At 48.1% G+C, this 19224-nt stretch overlaps 1 pseudogene; it reads left to right on the top strand.

The window, feature by feature from the left end:
* The first annotated feature begins 4510 nt into the window (after positions 1–4510).
* LOC136509669 (vacuolar protein-sorting protein BRO1-like) lies at positions 4511–6575 on the top strand (annotated as a pseudogene).
* Positions 6576–19224: the final 12649 nt, after the last annotated feature.

Here is a 19224-nt window from a genome sequence, read left to right on the forward strand (position 1 = left end):
CGATAAATTATAGATAGTATCATCACAAGTGTTTATTACATCACGTATAATAAGACAGAGTCTTCACATAAATATAGCAGAAGCATAAAGAAAAATCTCTCGCGGAAGCTCCATATCACAGGGACGTCAATTGGTTGACCACAAGTCTAGTAATCCTCAGGAAAATCATCATTACCATAGCCATCTGTTACTCATCCAAGATTTTTATCCAAATAATAAAAATAAATAAGCGTAAGTACATGTCATACTCAACTAAGTGTAACACAGGGTTCACGAGGCTTAAAAGGCTTGACACAGGTTCAACAGCATTCAGCTTTTAGGTGTCACAATTTTAGCATAAGAGTAGCAACAAGTTATTTTAATCCCATAGTAAACACATGATCAATGTAAATAGAAATAATGAATAGCATAAACGGATAATTCTTAGTGATCATCTATTCCATAAGGGTCCAAGGCCGCTCGTGTGTGACATCCGGCCCAGTTTGGAATTTGGCCTATAGTGGCCCATATACAAGTTAATGAGATATTGTGGAGAGTTTAGTCCCACCTTGGTTGTTAAAGGTGGGATAGACCAATATATAAGGCTTCTAGAGTCCATCCCACCATTCCCGGATTAATCCTTTTACGTGAAGCGAGAATGAAAGCGTAAGTGAGATGGTGGTAGGTGTGGTTCGCTCAGCGTGCAGAGTGGATCTGAGCCGTTTGGACTCTGGGGCGTTACAAATGGTATCAGAGACGACCTTCGCGGCCACAGGCACGTGCGGGCCAGGGGCGTGGACATGGGGTTCATTGCGCGTGTAGGCCCTGTGGGGCGCACGGCATGGCACATGTGCTGGCACTGGGCGCACGGTTGCGTGTGCTAAGAGGGAACGTTGCTGGTCATCATTTGCCCGTTTGTGGGTGTGTTGGGCCGATGAGGACGTCGGTTCCTTTGAGGGGGGGGGGTGTATGTGACATCCGGCCCAGTTTGGAATTTGGCCCACAGTGGCCCATATGTAAGTTAATGAGATATTGTGGAGAGTTTAGTCCCACCTTGGTTGTTAAAGGTGAGATAGACCAACATATAAGGCTTCTAGAGTCTATCCCATCATTCCCGGGTTAATCCTTTTACGCGAAGCGAGGACGAAAGCGTAAGTGGGATGGTGGTAGGTGTGGTTCGCTCAGCGTGCAGAGTAGGTCTGAGCCGTTTGGACTCTGGGGCGTTATATCATGACCGTGAGCACGGCTGATATACCAGTTGTACACTCTACAGAGGTTGTACACTTTCACTATGAGTCATGATACCCATATGCCGGGGTTAGTTACTCCCAAAACAATTCTAAGGTGGGCTGGCAGGGTTCACTATGAAGCCTTTCTAAGGTTCTTCTAACAAGTTAGGGCCATTAGATTCACTCGGCAAATAGATGTAGAGCCCTCTTTCTGATGGCACATTGACGCGCAGCCTATACACAAGGGAACAGAGGCTGCACTATACCCGATTCAGCAAGCCATTCTTACACCATAAAGGTAACCTCTAACAAGCTAGAAAAATGTAGCCCTTAAAACTGTACTATAAGTCATGGATGTTCGCTTACAGATAAGTCCTTAGGGAGATGAATCTGAAGCATTTAGAAAGTAGCTAAACACTCCGGCCCTCTATTTCCAAGTTGCTAAAAAAATCATGTTTTAGTGTTTATTGCATATACCATTAGTCAAGTTACAAGATCATGGTTTAATTGAGCACTAGCAAAGCTACCCAATGTAAATCCCATAGGAGACAAGGTATAAGTTCAACTCTAGGGAATCCCTATCAAGGTGACACATGCAACATGAATTAAATGTATTAAAGTTGATAGAAAACAAGGATGATCACATGCTATACTTGCCTTGAAGAAAGTGTTCCTGTTGATCCTACTCGTCAAAGTAGTACTCTTGATCACCCACGGATGGCTCACCGTCTATACTCGATAATCACAGCAACATACAAGCATCCAGAAGCAATCATGCATAGCAAATAAAGGCTATAAATTAGAACAGTACACTAATCAGCATAAAACCAAGATGAAATGTTTGTAAAACAAATCTACGTCTTGCTACGAATACAGACGCGAAGATCACGAAAATCAGAGCTAAAACGAAGAAGTTATGAATTAAACAAGATTTCCTTTATTAAAATAATAGATTAAATCTAACCCTGAATTTCAAAAGTTGAAAACATACTTAATAGTAGGACGAACATGTAGATTATGCAATTATGAATCTAACGCAACATAAACGGATCAAATCGGAGTTAAAACAAAGATTTTAGGGCTAAAACAAGATTAGTGGCAAAACTGTAAATAGATAAAAATGAATTTATATCTAACCGAAGAAACTACGCTTTCTGAAAAAGAAAATGTATTCTAGGAATACGCTTTGGACCGCGGGTCAACAAATAGAAAACTTTAGGGGCTTGTTCGCAAAAAGGCCAGCCAAATCGGTATCTTCAAATTTAAGCCGTCGGATTGACGAAGGATGGTGCTGAATAGATCGGGAGGGACGGGTGGCCGGCGACGAGTTGATTGGCGGCGGCGCCATGGCCGGGCAAAGAGAACTCGCCAGAATTCTCGGTTTCCGGTCTATGGTCCACAACAACACAAGGTGAGGGCACCAAGAGAGAGAGAAAAGGAGGGAGAACTCACCAAGGCAGTTTTCGCGGTCGGAGACGGCACAGAGGCGACGCGAGATGTGGTGGAGCGGACGGCGAGCACAACGATTCGCCGAGGTGCCTACGGCTCTGAGGCTTGGGATGGAAACGGAGAGGTAAGGCGCTAGGTATTTATGAGGGAGGGGAGCCTTGGCACGCACGGCAAAGGAGACGTGGCGGTCGCGAACTCCGGGGCGGCGTGGAGTCGGGCTCGGCGGCATTGTTCGACGCGGATACGCGCGGGAGAAAGAAGACGACTGTCCAGCGGGCCCCACCAGTCAGTGAGAGAGAGAGACGGAGCAGCGATGCTGGGCCGTTGCGGAGAGAGAGAGCAGGCCGCGTGGAGACATGGGCCTAAGCGGCCTGCGACTGGGAAAATCTGGGCCGGTGGGGGAAAACGGCGGCCCAGAAAGCCAAGCCGAGCTGGGCAGCTCGGGCCAAATTCAAGAGAGGGAGAAAAAAAAACTCCTTTTCTATTTTCTTAAACACCATTTCAAATCCAATTTGAATTCAACCTTAAATCCTTTTGCAAACTTTGACCAAATCAAAGCATCACAAATAAAATATGCAGCAGCATGTATGCATATATATGTATGTGGACCTTATATTTGATTTTAATTTTAACAAAGTTATTATTTTTCTAAATTTAAATGCTCTCAAAAATACATAAATAAATCATTTTCTCCTATTTTAAAATCATGTAATTTTTAGGGTGTTACATTTCTAACCCCTTAAAATGAATCTTGTCCTCGAGATTCGGACGATGCTTACTCAAAAAGCTGCGGGTATGTTTTCCTCAAATCCTCTTCTCTTTCCCAAGTAGCCTCATCTTCTGTATACCGATTCCACTGAACCTTACACATCTTTATAATTCGGCTCCTTGTAACCCTTTCTGCCGTCTCCAAAATCCTTACCGGAAATTCCTCATAGGTCAATGGCCAATTCAGTTTAATTGTAGCAAACTATTGGAGTTATATGCTATTAGTTGCTTTATGTTATTCAAATATCCTTATTACTCTCCTGGCGCACTTTTCTGGATTCCAGATAGTACTTGTTTGCTCTGATGTCTTTTGAAGCTATGATCATGGTCATGTCCATGGTGCATTCGATTTTGGTATATATAATTGTATGTACAGAAATTGAGAGCTTAAACTAACTAGAACAGAATCAATTAGTAAAGCATTTAGCCTTTTAGTTTGTAGCCTAATTTCCTCCATTTCCAATAGTGTTGGGTTTAATGAATATCTTGTTTTCTTAAACACTGTCTTGCTTGGTAAGTTGCTACTCATCTGCCAGAAGCAGTGATTCAGGTTTTCTTCCACTGGTGTTTCTGATGTTATAAATATTTGGAAGGGTCGTTCAATTTTAATCATAGTTTTCTTGGTCCTTCATTAATACTGTGTAAAGAAATTTGCTGCAAAATCTGCCGGGATAATGTGCACCAATAGGACATGATACTTTATTGAAACTAGACTAAATACTGGATAACTGATGGCTAATTTGATTTGCTTCATTTTTTCTTGGAAATCCAGAATAAAAAGATTGTTTCTAACTTATCTTTTGGAATTACAGATAGGAATTTGGGATGAACGCAAAGTTTTTGGAACCCGTATTGAAAGTTTGAAAGACAACATTTTTGTTGACAACCCTCCTATATTCGATAACAATGGGAATAAGAATAATTCAAATCCTAGCTCTAAGCCCTTAAATTCCAAAGTTGCAAGGAAGGATTCCAGTACAGTACTAAAAGTAAGTTGCTAGTTATCCTATATCACTCTCCTTTTTTGGTGAAAACATATTGAATTGGATATGAGAGTATTAACTTGTTGAATTCTTCTGTAGAAACTGACTGTTGGTGGTATGCCTGAAAAGATTGTAACTGCATACCAAGCTGTGCTTGATCAACATTTTGATGAAGACACATCTTTGAACAAATGTAAGAGTACTGTTAGTGTTCTAGAAAAGATAAAGAAAAATATAGACGATGCTAGTACCAAAGGTAAGGATTTATCTTGCTCACTGGTTATTAACATTGTGGATATCTGCTGTGGAAGAAAGTTTGACACCATTCTTATCTGTTCTGGTTTTTTTTTTTGGTCTGCATGGTTTTTCATAAGGTGATCAGCCTGCCTCAACAATGATTTCTGATCTTCAAGAACAGGATACTATCCTGAAGCAGTGCATTTCACAACTTGAAAGTGTAGATGTGGCGAGGATATCGCTGATAAATCAATTAAAAGAAGCTCTCATTGAACAGGTCTTATGCACACTTTCATTATCTTCCAAATGTTCCATCTCAGTTACATATGACTCATGCTTTTCAAAATTGTCGTTCTTATTTCTATAACAGGAGTCAAAGTTAGAAATTCTTCGCAGCCAGTTGCAAGTAAGAATTATTCTTTATGCCCTATTGCATGTTGGCTTTTCATCTGTTATTGTTCCTTGCAATCATGTCCGTCCACAGCTATGAAAGTGGGTACCATTAGAGGATATGTGTAGAACTTCAAGTGGAGAGACCTAATCCGTTCATTCCCAACTGAATTCTTGTTTTCATAAATGGCACCTGCACTAGTAAGCCATGAGCATGTGTGTTGTCTAAGCCATCTAGCACCTTTATGGCACAATTATGCCTCTTGCCAGTTCTGATTCCTACCTGGCCAAACCCATGATCACTTAAAACTATTTATTAATTCCACTGCTCACTTGAACTATTTATTTATTGATTACAACTTTAAGTCTGTTATGTTGAGAAAACACACCTAGAGTTCTTTCTTAGCACCTTGAGATTAAGCCTGTTATATTGAAAAAGCCCACCTAAATTGCTTCCATAGCAACTTGAGATGTTTGATCACCTTTCAGAGTGGTCTTCACATCCTTCTAGTCTGGCCTTTGCATTTCTCTGTTTTGTGCCTTGGGTGATGTTGACATGCATGTCTTGATTCCAGTTGCTGCTTCTCAATTAGCTCCTTTCTTTTTTTTTTCTGAAATTTATTTATGGTGTAATAATCTTTTAGCTGTCTTATGACATTATTGGTAATCCCTTATCTGATTGCCAGAACAGGTAGCTCAAGCAGAGGCTGAACATGCCATTCAACTTAGGCAAAGATTTGATTGTGCCGTTGTCGCAAATGGCACAGGATCTAGTTCTAGTCTGCTAATGATTACCCCAACAGAACAAATAGCTGCTATGATACAGGGTTCCGGAGTAAGGCAGATGTCTCCCCAGTTACAGTCACTGAATCCAGCAACCTCACTTGCCCCTACAGTCAGTGCAGTGGGAGATAAGCTGGCATCTTTGTCAGCAGCTGTGCAGGTTCTGAGCTCCATTTTATCATCTTTTGTTGCTGAACATGGCGCTTCACTATCTTCCATGAATAGTGGATCGCCTTCTGGAGAACTCTCTTGAGGACTGCTGGTCTTCCAGATTGAAAAGAGGCCTAGGCTTGAGAAAACCGCACAGGGCAGTGACATGGGTGCTCCTCCCTTTTCTGTGCAAGTGCCACAGATGCAACAACAGATTGGAGCAGTGCCCACGCAACTACCAGCGCAGATCAACCAAGTACCAGGTCCATTTGCACCACCTCCACCGCCATTTTTGCCACCGCTTCTGCAACAATTTGGTCAAAGTACTTGAGGAATGATGGGAATGGGACCTTTCGGGATGACGGCCGGCTCTATGCCACCTCTGCCTCCAATGTCCAACATTATGCCGGCAGGTTTTCCAGGACCAAGTGGTCCACCACCTCCACCTCCGCTTCCACCGGCTCAGAACCAACCCCAGCAGCAGCAGCAGTCTCCTCAGGCACCACAGCAATCACCCACATCAGCAGGATTCTTCCAATCATCAGCAGGCATGGGGTTCTTCCGACCAGTGCAGGTGCAGCAGTCTCCGTCTGCCCAACGGCAATGACTCAATGGTGGCATGGCATTCATCGGGCTATAAAGAAAGCACCTTGTGCTAACTTTTGTACATTAAACAATAATCACCTAGTATCGAACTTATACGTGACTGGCCCTGCAAGAGAGGCAGGACCGTTGTCACGGTTAGAAAATTTGTAGAATAGGCATGAGGCTTTTGTGATGACTCCTTGGTTTGGTCTGAGCTGTTTAACTCTTCCTGGTTCTGTGTAGTAGTTAGACTTGTCTTTCCCCCCATTTGCATTGATCCCCTGAGGCAAAAGAAAGTGGCACTGGAATTGTTGCTTAAGAGTTGCCCTCTGACATAACGGTCTTAGGGCTGGGCTGATGCCGTTTTAGAACTAACTGTTAGATAATCTACTGCCTCCTTGTGTGAACACACAGCAAGGGAAGGTGGCGCCGAAAATACCCCCTGTTGTGCTACTGTAGCCGTTACAGAGGTAGGCGCCGAACGGCTCAACTGCCGCACTGTAGCCACATGCAGGGACAGGCGCAGAAATCAGTCCTGCTGTGTTATCTAGTTACTATTGCAACATGTGCGCTGTACTAGGACTAGATGGATAGAGTTATATAAATAGACTGCCACGACAAATCAGTGAAGAGAGTTCAGTTTTGCCATCTCCTATACAGGGCTCTGGCCAATGCTGGTGCCCGTACTGTGTGTGTATACTCTGTTCTCCCTCTTCTTCTACCTCTAGCCATAGTGTGTGTGGTCGGACAGCCTCGGTTGTGCTCGGCCGTGGTCGGCAAGACTAGTGAGTGGTCGACTCACCTGAGCCGGTGATCCTGTGGGCTAACAAGTAGTATCGGAGCCGTACAAGCGCCGTCGCTAGACCAACCGCTAGAGATGATGGGCGGTTCAGAAATGGGCGACAACAGTGGCACTATTGTGGCTGCCTAGCCACGACCGGAGGTCGTTGTTCGCACGGTGCGGGAGGTCAGCGGCACCAGTTGGCCGACGCTGACTCTCACCAACTATGGAGAGTGGCCGGTGACCATGAAGGTCAAGCTCAGAGCCCGATGGCTCTGGAATGCTGTTGACAAGGGCACCAACAATGAGGAAGATGACATGTCAGTGTTGGGGGCAAAGAGCTTTGCTAAGGAGGTGTGGGAGGCTATTGCGGCGATGCGCGTCAGCTCCGACTGCGCAAAGATGGCGACGGCACAGCTTCTGAAGCAGGAGTTAGCCAACCCCAAGTTCAAGGATGGTGAAACGATGGAGGACTTCTCCCTCCACCTGCAAACGCTCATCAGCATGCTGAAGAGCCATGGCGTCACCATCAACGAAGAGGAGGCGGTCTCCAAGTACCTCCACTCCATGTCGACAAAGTACATCCAGATCGCTCTCTCCATAGAGACGATGCTGGACTTGTCCACCCTCACCATTGAGGATGTGACAGGACGTCTACGGGCGGTGGACGAGCGCTTGGAACAGGCGACAGCAATGAAGGACAGCGGCAAACTGCTGCGGACGGAAGAGGAGTGGGCTGCTTGGAGGAACTCCGGGAAGGCAGCCTCCTCCAGCCGTGGTGGCGATGGCAAGCGCCGTGGCAAGGCTTCTTCGGAGAAGAAGAAGCAGGTCGACCCCAACGCCTGTCGGCGCTGCGGGAAGACAGGCCATTGGGCACGGGAGTGCTCAAATCGCAAGCAGGAGAAGAAGGCTGAGGCTCATCTGGCGTAAGCTGATGATGAGGTTGAGGCCACTATCCTGATGGCGACGTTCTGTGCACTACACGACGTCGAGGCCAAGGAGAAGGAAGAGGTGACGACGGTAGAAGGACCTAGGAAGGCCCTGAAGGCTATCAACCTCGACAAACCACGCGCCCAAGTCCACCTCGAATGTGTGGGCACCAACCAGGAGCAGCGGTGGTATCTAGACTCTGGTGCCAGCAACCACATGACGGGCTCCAAGACATCCTTCTCCGAGCTCGATGATGATGTTACCAGTACGGTGAAGTTTGGTGACGGCTCAAGGGTGGCTATCCAAGGGCGCGACACCATCATCTTCAGGTGCCAGAATGGGGAGCACCACGCGCTAACGGATGTATATTATATCCCGCAGCTACGTTCCAGTATCATCAACATTGGTCAGTTGGATGAGCATGGTAGCGTGGTACTGATCAAGGATGGAGTCCTTAGGATTAGGGACCGGGAGCAGCAACTTCTCACCAAGGTGAAGAGGTCCTAGAACTGGTTCTACCTACTCGACCTGAAGGTAGAGCAGCTGGTGTGCCTGGCGGCAAGGCACACCGAGGAACCGTGGATGTGGCATGCCTAGTTCAGACATCTCAGCTTCGACGCACTTGGTCGGCTGGAGAAGATGGTCCAAGGGCTACCCTACATCAAGCATGGAGGTGAGCTGTGTGATAGCTATCTGGCCGAGAAGCAGAGGAGGCTACCATTCCCAAAGGCGGCCAAGTATCGCGCGAAGGACGCTCTCGAGCTCATCCACGGCAACCTCTATGGGCCGATCACGCCAGCTACAAACGGTGGTCGGTGGTACTTCCTCCTACTCATGGATGATTGCAGTCATTACATGTGGCTGCAACTCCTAACAAGCAAGGACAAAGCGGTGACGACAATAAAGAAGTTCAAGATGCGCGCGGAGGCCGAGAGCGGCAAGAAGCTCCGCGTGCTGAGGACTGATCGCGGCGGAGAATTCACTTTGGTGGAGTTCGCTGCGTACTGCACGGATCAGGGTGTGGTGCGACACCACACCGCGCCATACTCGCCACAACAGAATGGCGTGGTGGAGAGGCGGAACCAGACAGTGGTCGGCATGGCTTGATCCATGATGAAGGCCAAAGGCATGCCAACGAGATTCTGGGGTGAGGCAGTGACCACGGCGGTGTTCATCCTCAACTACGCTCCGACCAAGGCCCTAACAGGCAAGACGCCATTCGAAGCTTGGTATGGGTGCAAGCTGAGCGTGTCCTTCTGCCGGACATTCAGCTGCATCCACCACGTCAGGAAGACAAAGCCGATCCTCACCAAGCTGGAGGACAGGAGCACACCAATGGTGTTCCTGAGCTACGTGGAGGGTACCAAGGCGTACTAGCTCTACGACCCATGCGGAGACAATGTGCTTGTCTCGCACGACGTCATGTTCGACGAGAAGGCGGCTTGGGACTAGACCAGTCTGAGCACGGGGGAAGCTGGCGGCTTCACCATCACCTTCATCTTCAAGCACTTGGTCATCCACGGTGGTGGAGACACCAGGGAAGAGGTGCTGAGCACTCCGGGAGGGGTGCTGAGCACTCCAGCAATAGAGCTGAGCACTCCTGGGGCAGTGCCGAGCACTTCGTGAGGGATGCCAAGCACGTCAGGAGTGGTGCTAGGAGGTTCTGCAGTGGTGGCGACCACTCCAGGATGGGTGCTGAGCACTCCCGTGGCATAGCCAAGAGGTCTTGTAGTGGTGCCGACCACTCCAAGACTGAGGCTGAGCACTCCTATAGTGGTGCTGAGCACTGCAGGAGTAGTGACGAGCTATCCAGAAGTAGTGCCGAGTACTGCAAACAGGGTGCCGAGCACTCCGGTGGAACAGGGAACTCCATCAACACTGATTGAGTTCGCCTCACCTCCAAGTGACATCACTAAGTTCATGGATGCCTTCCACAAAGGTGAGGAGGTGCGGTTCCACAGGCTGGACGACATCGTCGGCGGCACAGGGCCCTCAGGCCTGGCTGGTCAGCTGCTCAATGATCAAGAGTTGCTGCTTGTCAACACAGAGGAACCACCCACATTCGCACTGGCCGAGCATGACGGAAACTGGCGACGGGCGATGCTGGAGGAGATGCAGGCGATCAAGGAAAATGAGACATGGCAGCTCATCGATCCACCTCCAGATGCCGTCCGATCAGCCTAAAGTGGGTGTACAAGGTCAAGCGGGACGAGCTCGGCGCCATTGTCAAGCACAAGGCATGCCTCATCGCCTGTGGCTTTATTCAGTGCGAGGTTATAGACTTTGAGGAAGTCTTTGCGCTAGTAGCGTGCATGGAGTCGGTCCATTTGCTACTAGCCTTGGCAGCAGCAAAAGACTGGTGCATCCATCACTTGGATGTGAAATCAGCCTTCCTCAATGGCGAGCTAGCAGAGACGGTCTTCGTTAGGCAACCTCCAGGTTTCGCCGTCAAGGGAGAGGAGCACAGGGTGCTCCGACTACGCAAGGCACTCTACAGTCTACGGCAGGCCCCACGAGCATGGAATGCCAAGCTTGACACCATGTTGGGTGAGCTTGGGTTTCAGCGGTGCGCAACCGAGCACGCACTGTACACGCGGCGATGGGGGAAGGAGGAGCTCATCATCGGCGTGTATGTGGACGACTTGATCGTCACCAGCGCGCGCACGGAGGACATCAACGGCTTCAAGCGCGAGACAACGGTTCGTTTTCGAATGAGCGATCTCGACGCACTCTCCTACTACCTCGGCATCGAGGTGAGACAGGGGAAGGAGGAACTCACGCTTAGTCAGAGCGCATATGCCTCTAAGCTATTGGAGCAGAGCGGCATGACTGAGTGTAAGCCATACGTGACTCCGATGGAGGAGCAACTGAAGCTGATGATGGCTAGCACCGCGGCGAAGGTGGATGCAACACTCTACTGGAGCATCGTCGGTGGTCTGCGCTACCTAGTCCACACAAGGCCAGACATTGCGTTCACCGTGGGCTACGTCAGTCGCTTCATGGAGGATCCCAGAGAGGATCACTGGGCTGCGGTGAAGTGGTTACTGCGCTATGTCAAGGGGACGGTGGATCAAGGGATTATCTTTCCTAAGACCGGTGGGAGTAGGCTGTAGCTCACTGTGTTCAGCGATGCAGACATGGCGGGGAACATCGATGGACGATGGAGCACCTCTGGCATGCTCGTCTTCCTCGGGTCGGCCCCAATTTCATGGTTGTCGCTGAAACAGAAGGTGGTGGCGCTATCTACGTGCGAGGCGGAGTACGTAGCGGTGACCATAGCGGCGTGCCAAGTTGTGTGGCTACGCCGGCTGCTGGACGAGCTGATCGGCGTGGAAGCTCACCCACCAGCACTAATGGTGGACAACCAGCCTGCCATCGCCCTGGCAAAGAATCCGGTTCTGCACGACCGGAGCAAACACATCGATGTAAAGTTTCACTTCCTCAGGGACTGTGTCGATGGAGGGCAGATCGTCATCGAGTTCGTCGAAACAGGTCGGCAACTCGCGGATGTCCTCACCAAGCCGCTCGAACGTCTTCGACTCACGGAGCTGAAGGAGATGATCGACATGGAGGGGGTACAAGGGACAGCAGTAGGATTAGGAGAAGAATTGTTAGATAATCTACTGCTTCCTTGTGTGAACACACAGCAAGGGAAGGCGGCACCGAAAAAGCCTCCTGCTGTGGTACTGTAGCCGCTGCAGAGGCAGGCACCGAACGGCTCACCTGCCGCACTGTAGCCACATTCAGGGACAGGCGCAGAAGTCAGTCCTGCTGTGTTATCTAGCTACTGTTGCAGCATGTGCGCTGCACTAGGACTAGATGGATAGAGTTGTATAAATAGACTGCCACGGCAACTCAGTAAAGAGAGTTCATTTTTGCCATCTCCTATATAAAACTCTGGCCAACGCTGGTGCCTATACTGTGTGTGTATACTCTGTTCTCCCTCTTCTTCCAGCTCTAGCCATAGTGTGTGTGGTCGGACAGCCTCGGTCGTGCTCGGCCGTGGTCGGCAAGACTGGTGAGTGGTCGACTCATCTGAGCCGGTGATCCTGTGGGTTAACACTAACTGATCATAGTGTCATAGATATGATGTGAACTGCAAATACTTATCCTGTTGTTGTTTAAATTTATTTATTTATATTTATTATTATTATTTATAGTATAGCTTCCCTTTTGGGTGCAAATTGCTATTTTCCTTTGACTTGGCAGTTATTAGACAAGGGCCAGTTTGGATAAGTGCTGTGATTCAGAAATCAACAGACTTGAGTTGTGTGAATAAAACCGTGCGTGTATGGTCTGCTGAGGTAAAAGATTCCTTTGATGTAAGTTATGCATTGTGAAATGGGACAGCAGTATTTGGTCCAATATGATAAGATTGTGTAGATAAGCATATATAACAGTACATTATGAGAAGATTGTGCAGATGAGAAGCATATATAACAGTACATGATAACCAAAGCCTTGGCAGCAAGCAAGGAACTGGCAGCAGTGGAGTAGGTAGAAATTGACACATTTTTTCCCCCAAATTCAATCTTGGTGGAATTATCGCACATCATTTATGTGATGTTTTTTATTTAAAAATAATGGTAACATATGTTCAACATCATATTCTTGATGCTTCTGCGATTCTGCAGGTCAACATTCACTGCATTTTCACACATTTATGTATGGACTCTTGGCAGTGTAAGGGTCATGACTTTTGCCACATTATTATTACATATAAGTTTGTACATAGAACAACACCGACAATAACGACTCCATCCAAATATTTACAAATTACAATCATTCAATACGAACAACACAACATATTTAAGAGAGTGCGCAGGGAACACACAATACCCCATTGTCGACACAGAATTTTCGTCTCCGTGCTGCGGGCACACGCAGCAAGCCAGAAGGGTCCGCTCGATGGAGCAGATCCGTCTAGCTTCAGCGCAAGGGTGGTCGATCCAGCTCAATCCTCCCGAGACGTGCCAGTCAATTTGACCCTGCAATTGACAAGCAGAGAAAGCTTATCAGAAATTAAGGGCGGAATGTGCCGGTGTTGCCAGACAGTCTCGAATGTACGGCTCTGAGATCTGATATGAGAGGAGATCGACTAAATAGTCGATTCCAACATATTCATAAGAATAAATCGGTTAAAGCTCATGAGGTTGTGTAAGAAGAATCGGTTATCATCCAGGATAAATATAATTCGAGCAAAAATTAATCAATGACACTAAGATATCAATGATGATCGGTTTAAACTGAGCCAATGATTATAAGTAACCGAACCCCTTTTTATATAAAGAAACAATTCAACACCACTTAACCATTTAATAAAGATAAATCTAATGAACATGTTTGATCTTAATCTATCGCCATGACCAGTGGGGCATGAGGCATAATCATGCAGGCCGTAGAAACAACAATAGGCTCGACGACCCTAACTCATTACTAATATCAGTGGGGCATGAGGCAGCATCATGCAGGCCGTAATACAATAACAAGATCATGGGGCTAACATATCTTTCAACTTATCTCTACTTCAACGGTCTTGTAACGTGAACTGTTCGTGAAAGCACTCGATATCGACTAAACAGTTGATATAGGCATAGTGCACAGTTAATGTCATGCCTTCTCAAGAACAGATCTATCAACCAACGATCTCCACTCCATGGTGCTAACAGTGGGGTGAGAGACAGAATCCCACAGGCCGTGATAACGGGCCATGAAACGGTTCTCGCTAACCAATAGATCTACTCAAGATCGAACATGCCTTAACCGCACGCTATGCACGATTAAGATTGACGTAAAACAGCCAATAAAAACACAACTCATCGCTTAAGATGTAGATTAGATCAGATTTAGATTAGCAAGCGATGGGTTAAATAAGATATAACGCCGATCCAGATCAATCTCAATCGGGCAGAGTGATATTGTTGTAATTAGATAAACAATGAAAGCAATAAGCAATATCGGTAACTTAATGAATCTACAAAAGACTGCCATTCTAAGGTAGAGCCGATAACTTGACCTTGATCTAGTTCAAGTAGTGGGGTGTGAGGCAGAATCACACAGGCCATACTTGAAATAGACAAGAGTCGATAACTAGCTTATACCAGAGTCGTAGTGGGGGTCGACCGGATCGATGCAGCCATACGAACAGAGGTATAAACCATGACGGTACTTACAGACAAGCAGTGGAGATTGACCGAATCGATGCAGTCATACTCGCTAAAGAACTCGTCGAAATCTACTCTACTCCTATTCTTAAGGGGTGGCTGGAGCAAAAAAAAAAGTAAATTGACTTGTATTTGATTGATTGTGTGTTTTTACAATAGGTCATGAACTCGTATATATACATAGACACGAGTCGGCTGGTCTTTGCCGTGTACCAGCATGACTCAAAAATAAAGATGGAAATATAATCTGAGAATATATCTCCGTTGAGCCGAGTCCGGATCTCCCATGCACGCTCTGCAAACGTGGCCATGCAAATATAATCTCGTGCACCTGTTAGATGACTTCCATAGACTTCGTTGGCAAATAGAAATTGATCTGGTTCGCAGCTCGTATGGCAATTGGAATCAACTAAATAATCTTTCTTCTCTTTGCTGCCGTAGTACAGGCCAACACCACTGCAGACGCCCTCTTTGCCGAGTGCTGGGGACACTCGGCAAAGCCAGCCAAGCACTCGGCAAAGGTCTCTCGGCAAAGATTTTATCGGCAAAAATTTCTTTGCCGAGTGCCAAAAATCGACACTCGGCAAAGTCTTTGTCGAGTGCCAAGCCCGCACTCGGCAAAAAAATAACTGCCGTCAACATTTGACGTCGGCTTTGCCGAGTGCCTAGGGACTGGCACTCGGCAAAATTTGAATTTTTGCCGAGAGCCAAGGCTCAGCACTCGGCAAATAAACTATTTTTTAAAAAAAAATCTTTTTAAAAATAGTCATTGCCGAGTGGTACCACCTGGCACTCGGCAAAATTGACCTCTTTGCCGAGTGCCAGGCTGTGGCACTTGGCAAAACTGGGGAAGTGGCTGTTTTTGCAGCATTTTTTTTTTCAGCTTTGCCAAGTGCCACACCCCTAGCACTCGGTAAAGACTTCTTTGCCCAGTGTTGGCACTCGACAAAGCTAGGAAATTTGCTATTTTTTTGTTTGTTGCTTTCCTTCGAAAGCAAACACGCAAAACTCATATATAATACATGAGACAACACACATGCATTTAGCATCACACAAAACGCATACATAATCCATCACATACATCCATAATACATCACAAGCACATCCTCCTGCATAATCCATCACACGCACATCCAATGTGCAAATCCATGACAACATCTAAGAAGTCTTCATCCAACACAAGTCCTAGATCAAGAAAAGTCAATGAAACATGAAGGGGCACCACCTACTGCCACTGATCCCAATGGGAGCCTAAAGGGGCACCTCCGTGCGGTGGTGGACCTGTCCAGCCGGGGTGTGTGTGCTGAGGCGAAGGAGTCGGGTTCGAACCCGATGACTGTTGCTGCACAAAGGAGAATTGAATTCATTAGTATCTACACAAGCTAAAGGACTTGATCAACCATATATATATACTCACCGGAGTGCCTGGAGCCAGAGGAGTAGGAGGCACAACTGGAGCGAGCAGCAACTGGGGCACCACCACACCCGGGAGAGCGGTGCCGAGGCTCGGCATGAATGAGAACATGTCCTGCATCCTCTGCGCCTCGGCCGCCTTTTGGGCCCTCAGGACCTCCCACTCGGCCCTCTCGGCCTCCCTCTGGGCCCTCTCCCTCTCCCTCTCGACCCTCTCGGCCTCCATCCTCTCCACAGTGGCCTACAATATTCAATCACCAACGTTTAAACAATGCAAATGCAAGGTACATGTGTAAAAGTAATGAACGGCGAATGAAATAGAACTAACCTGGAGTGCCGCCATCTGCTGTAGTGTGCTCGCCTACCGAGGTCGAATGGGGACGGAGGAGCTCGTGCTCTATGCTCGGATCTGGGCGAGGTTGGGCACAGAGGTCGAGTCGACCATGTTGGAGGCCATCCAGTACCGGCCGTGCTGCTTCCCTCCTCCGAGCCTCATCACGAGGTCGGTATCAAGGGGCTGGGTGGCGGGGTCGAAGTCCTCCCCATGCCGCTCGCGGGCCACCGAGGCGTAGTCGGTGAGCTTGCTGTGGATGCTCGTGTTGCTATACGCCTCAGGCCCGTCCTCTGGGTTGTAGATGGTGTCCGGGGCTGTCGCCTTGCCCTTGTGTGCCATGGCGTACGCCATGAACTCATTGCATTCCTGGCCATCATGCGACTGGGACTGCGAGGAAAACACAAAGACGATTAGAAGTAATGAGAATTGAGCGTTAGAACAAATAAATAAATAAGTGCGTAGCGTGTACCCAGGCCTAGGCATACGAACTGAGGGGCCGGTTGCCTTGGTGGTGCGCCGGCCCACCCATCTGCAGGCGGCACTCCCGACGGAGGGCGTGCCTCTCCCTCCACTCATCGAAGACCCACTTGTCCACGATGGCCGCCCAACAGTCTCTTTGGGTGGCGCACCAAGGACACATCTGCATGCCATCAAGTATTAGAAATGTTAGAATATAAAATGAAGGCTACCTATTCTTCATGGAATGAGTCAGTAACAATGTTTTATAACTTACTGCGAGGTACTGCTCCCTGGTGAGTGTCATGGTCCTAGCCTCGCTCTTCCCCGGGTACCGACCAAGGACATCGCACGAGTGGTTTATGTGGCACTGCAGCCTCGCCTCGTAGTACAGGTCCGTGACTCGGCCCCTGCATGCCCTGTCCTACACCTTCGTCACCCAGGCAGGGTCATGCCCCTCCTCCAACATGAAGAAGTCCTGCATACAGACATCATGTGTCCTTTCATTATTTCAAGAACGTCTAATGAATTCATAGTATTGAGCAATGTAGTGTGATGTAGACTCACCCAGAACTCACGCCTGATCCGCTCCTGTACGGTGCCGTACACAGCGTCCACGGCGGAGTTGAAGTGGTCCCACGTCCAGGGAGGCGACTCAACCTGGGCGTGGGTGACCAAACCAGGGTAGTGCAGGCGGATCAGGCCGCTGAGGATCCCATTGCACTACCGATGATCGCCCTCAGACACAAGTTCGCAGTTCCTACAGGAGTCAGTAAGAAGAATTGTTAGTCCACAGTTTGGTTTTTAGCATATGAACAAGAAGAGATGCAAAATGAACGGATACTTTTCGCCCTTGGGACGAATCACCGGCCTCCTTTGAAATAGGATCGGCCGCGCCGGGAGCTGCGAGGACCCGCGCAAGTACGGTACCGATGAGGTGCTCGAAGTGGAACCCCCCGCCACCCCCAGAGGAAGTGTCACCCCCCGCCACCCCCTAGAGGAAGTGTCACCCCCTCCTATCTGGGGGGCAAGCTGCTGGTCCTCGTCGTTAGTGGTCGTCGTCCGGTCCTCCTCGGGTGGGGGGACGGCAGACGACTGCACCGCCCTCCTCGGACGGCTGTGGGGGCGGCGGGCCGGACGGCTCCTCGCCTCTGCCTCCGCCTCTGCCTCCGCCTCTGCCTCCTGAGTCGTCCTCGCGTAGAGCGAGTTGTAGGTCCGGGTCCGCCTTCCGCCCGGCATTTTGTCGAGTGCCTGCAAATACAAAGAGTAAACCAATTAGCACAATATAGACAAATATAGAGATGCAAAATGAACGAAACATAACTAGAAAATAATAATAATATAGTATTACATGAATTAGAAATAATCTTCAGGATCGGCAGCGGCCGGATCATAAGTGTCGTCATCACTATCAATATTGTCTAACATTTCCGCCTCATCTCCATCGTTGTCATCAATGGCAACGCCAAACCGTAATCGCTCAAGCAGTGCTAAGTCTTTGGCATTTTGCACCTCTTCTCCATCGTCCTTATCTCCATCGTCCTCATCAATGTCATTGTCTACTTCCATGCCCATCAGCGAAAACATGTCTATGTCAAATGTGCCATCTAGCCCATCAGGTTGATAGAACTCCCTTGTATATGTGTTTGGGTCAAAGTTGTAATCCTCATCGTTTGGGACAGGCACTTTGCCATGCGGTGATACCAACTGCGCAAGGTACCAACCCTCAAGAGTGGGATCTTTTTGGCACGCCCATGGAAGATAATAAACTTGAATGGCCTGTTGAGCCACAATATAGACATCATCTCCTTGATAGACGGAATCTTGTCGAATTTCAACTTGTCCAATCTCAGGGGCTCTTCTCGTGACATTGGGATTGAACCAATGGCATTTGAATACGACTGGCTTATGACCTCCACGAAGCTCAAAGTTGAGCTCGTATATTTCTTTGACTATGCCGTAGTAGTCGCGGTCATCGGTGCCGGGCGTACGAACTCCAGTATTCGTGGTTTTTCGATTGGGCCGACTGAGCTCGTGGCTTCTTGTGTGGAAGCGATAGCCATTCACATCATATACGGTGAATGACTTGACCCTATAGGGGAAGCCTTTGACAACCTGTTTCAACTCTTCATCCATTTCCGCATCCGTACATGCCTGTAAGGTGAGGGCGGATAGATCATTACTCGCTCGTAGGAGCAAAGTGGGATGTCACAGATGGAATGATGTAAATTGGATGGTACCTTCTTTTCGAACCATGAAATGAAATCGGGCACACCATCTTTGAGAATGATTGTGGTCCCACCGGGCGTGCCAGAAACGTGTGTCGACACAGAATTTTCGTCTCCGTGCCGAGGACACACGCAGCAAGCCGGAAGAGTCCGCTCAATGGAGCAGATCCGCCTAGCTTCAGCGTAAGGGTGGTCGATCCTGAGCAATCCTCCCGAGACGTGCTAGTCAATTTGACCCTGCAATTGACAAGGAGAGAAAGCTTATCAGTAATTAAGGTCGGAACGTGCCGGTGTTGCCAGACAGTCCCGAATGTGCGGCTCATATGAGAGGAGATCGACTAAATAGTCGATTCCAGCATATTCAT

Source organism: Miscanthus floridulus, chromosome 15, assembly GCF_019320115.1.
Source record: "Miscanthus floridulus cultivar M001 chromosome 15, ASM1932011v1, whole genome shotgun sequence".
Lineage (NCBI taxonomy): Eukaryota > Viridiplantae > Streptophyta > Magnoliopsida > Poales > Poaceae > Miscanthus > Miscanthus floridulus.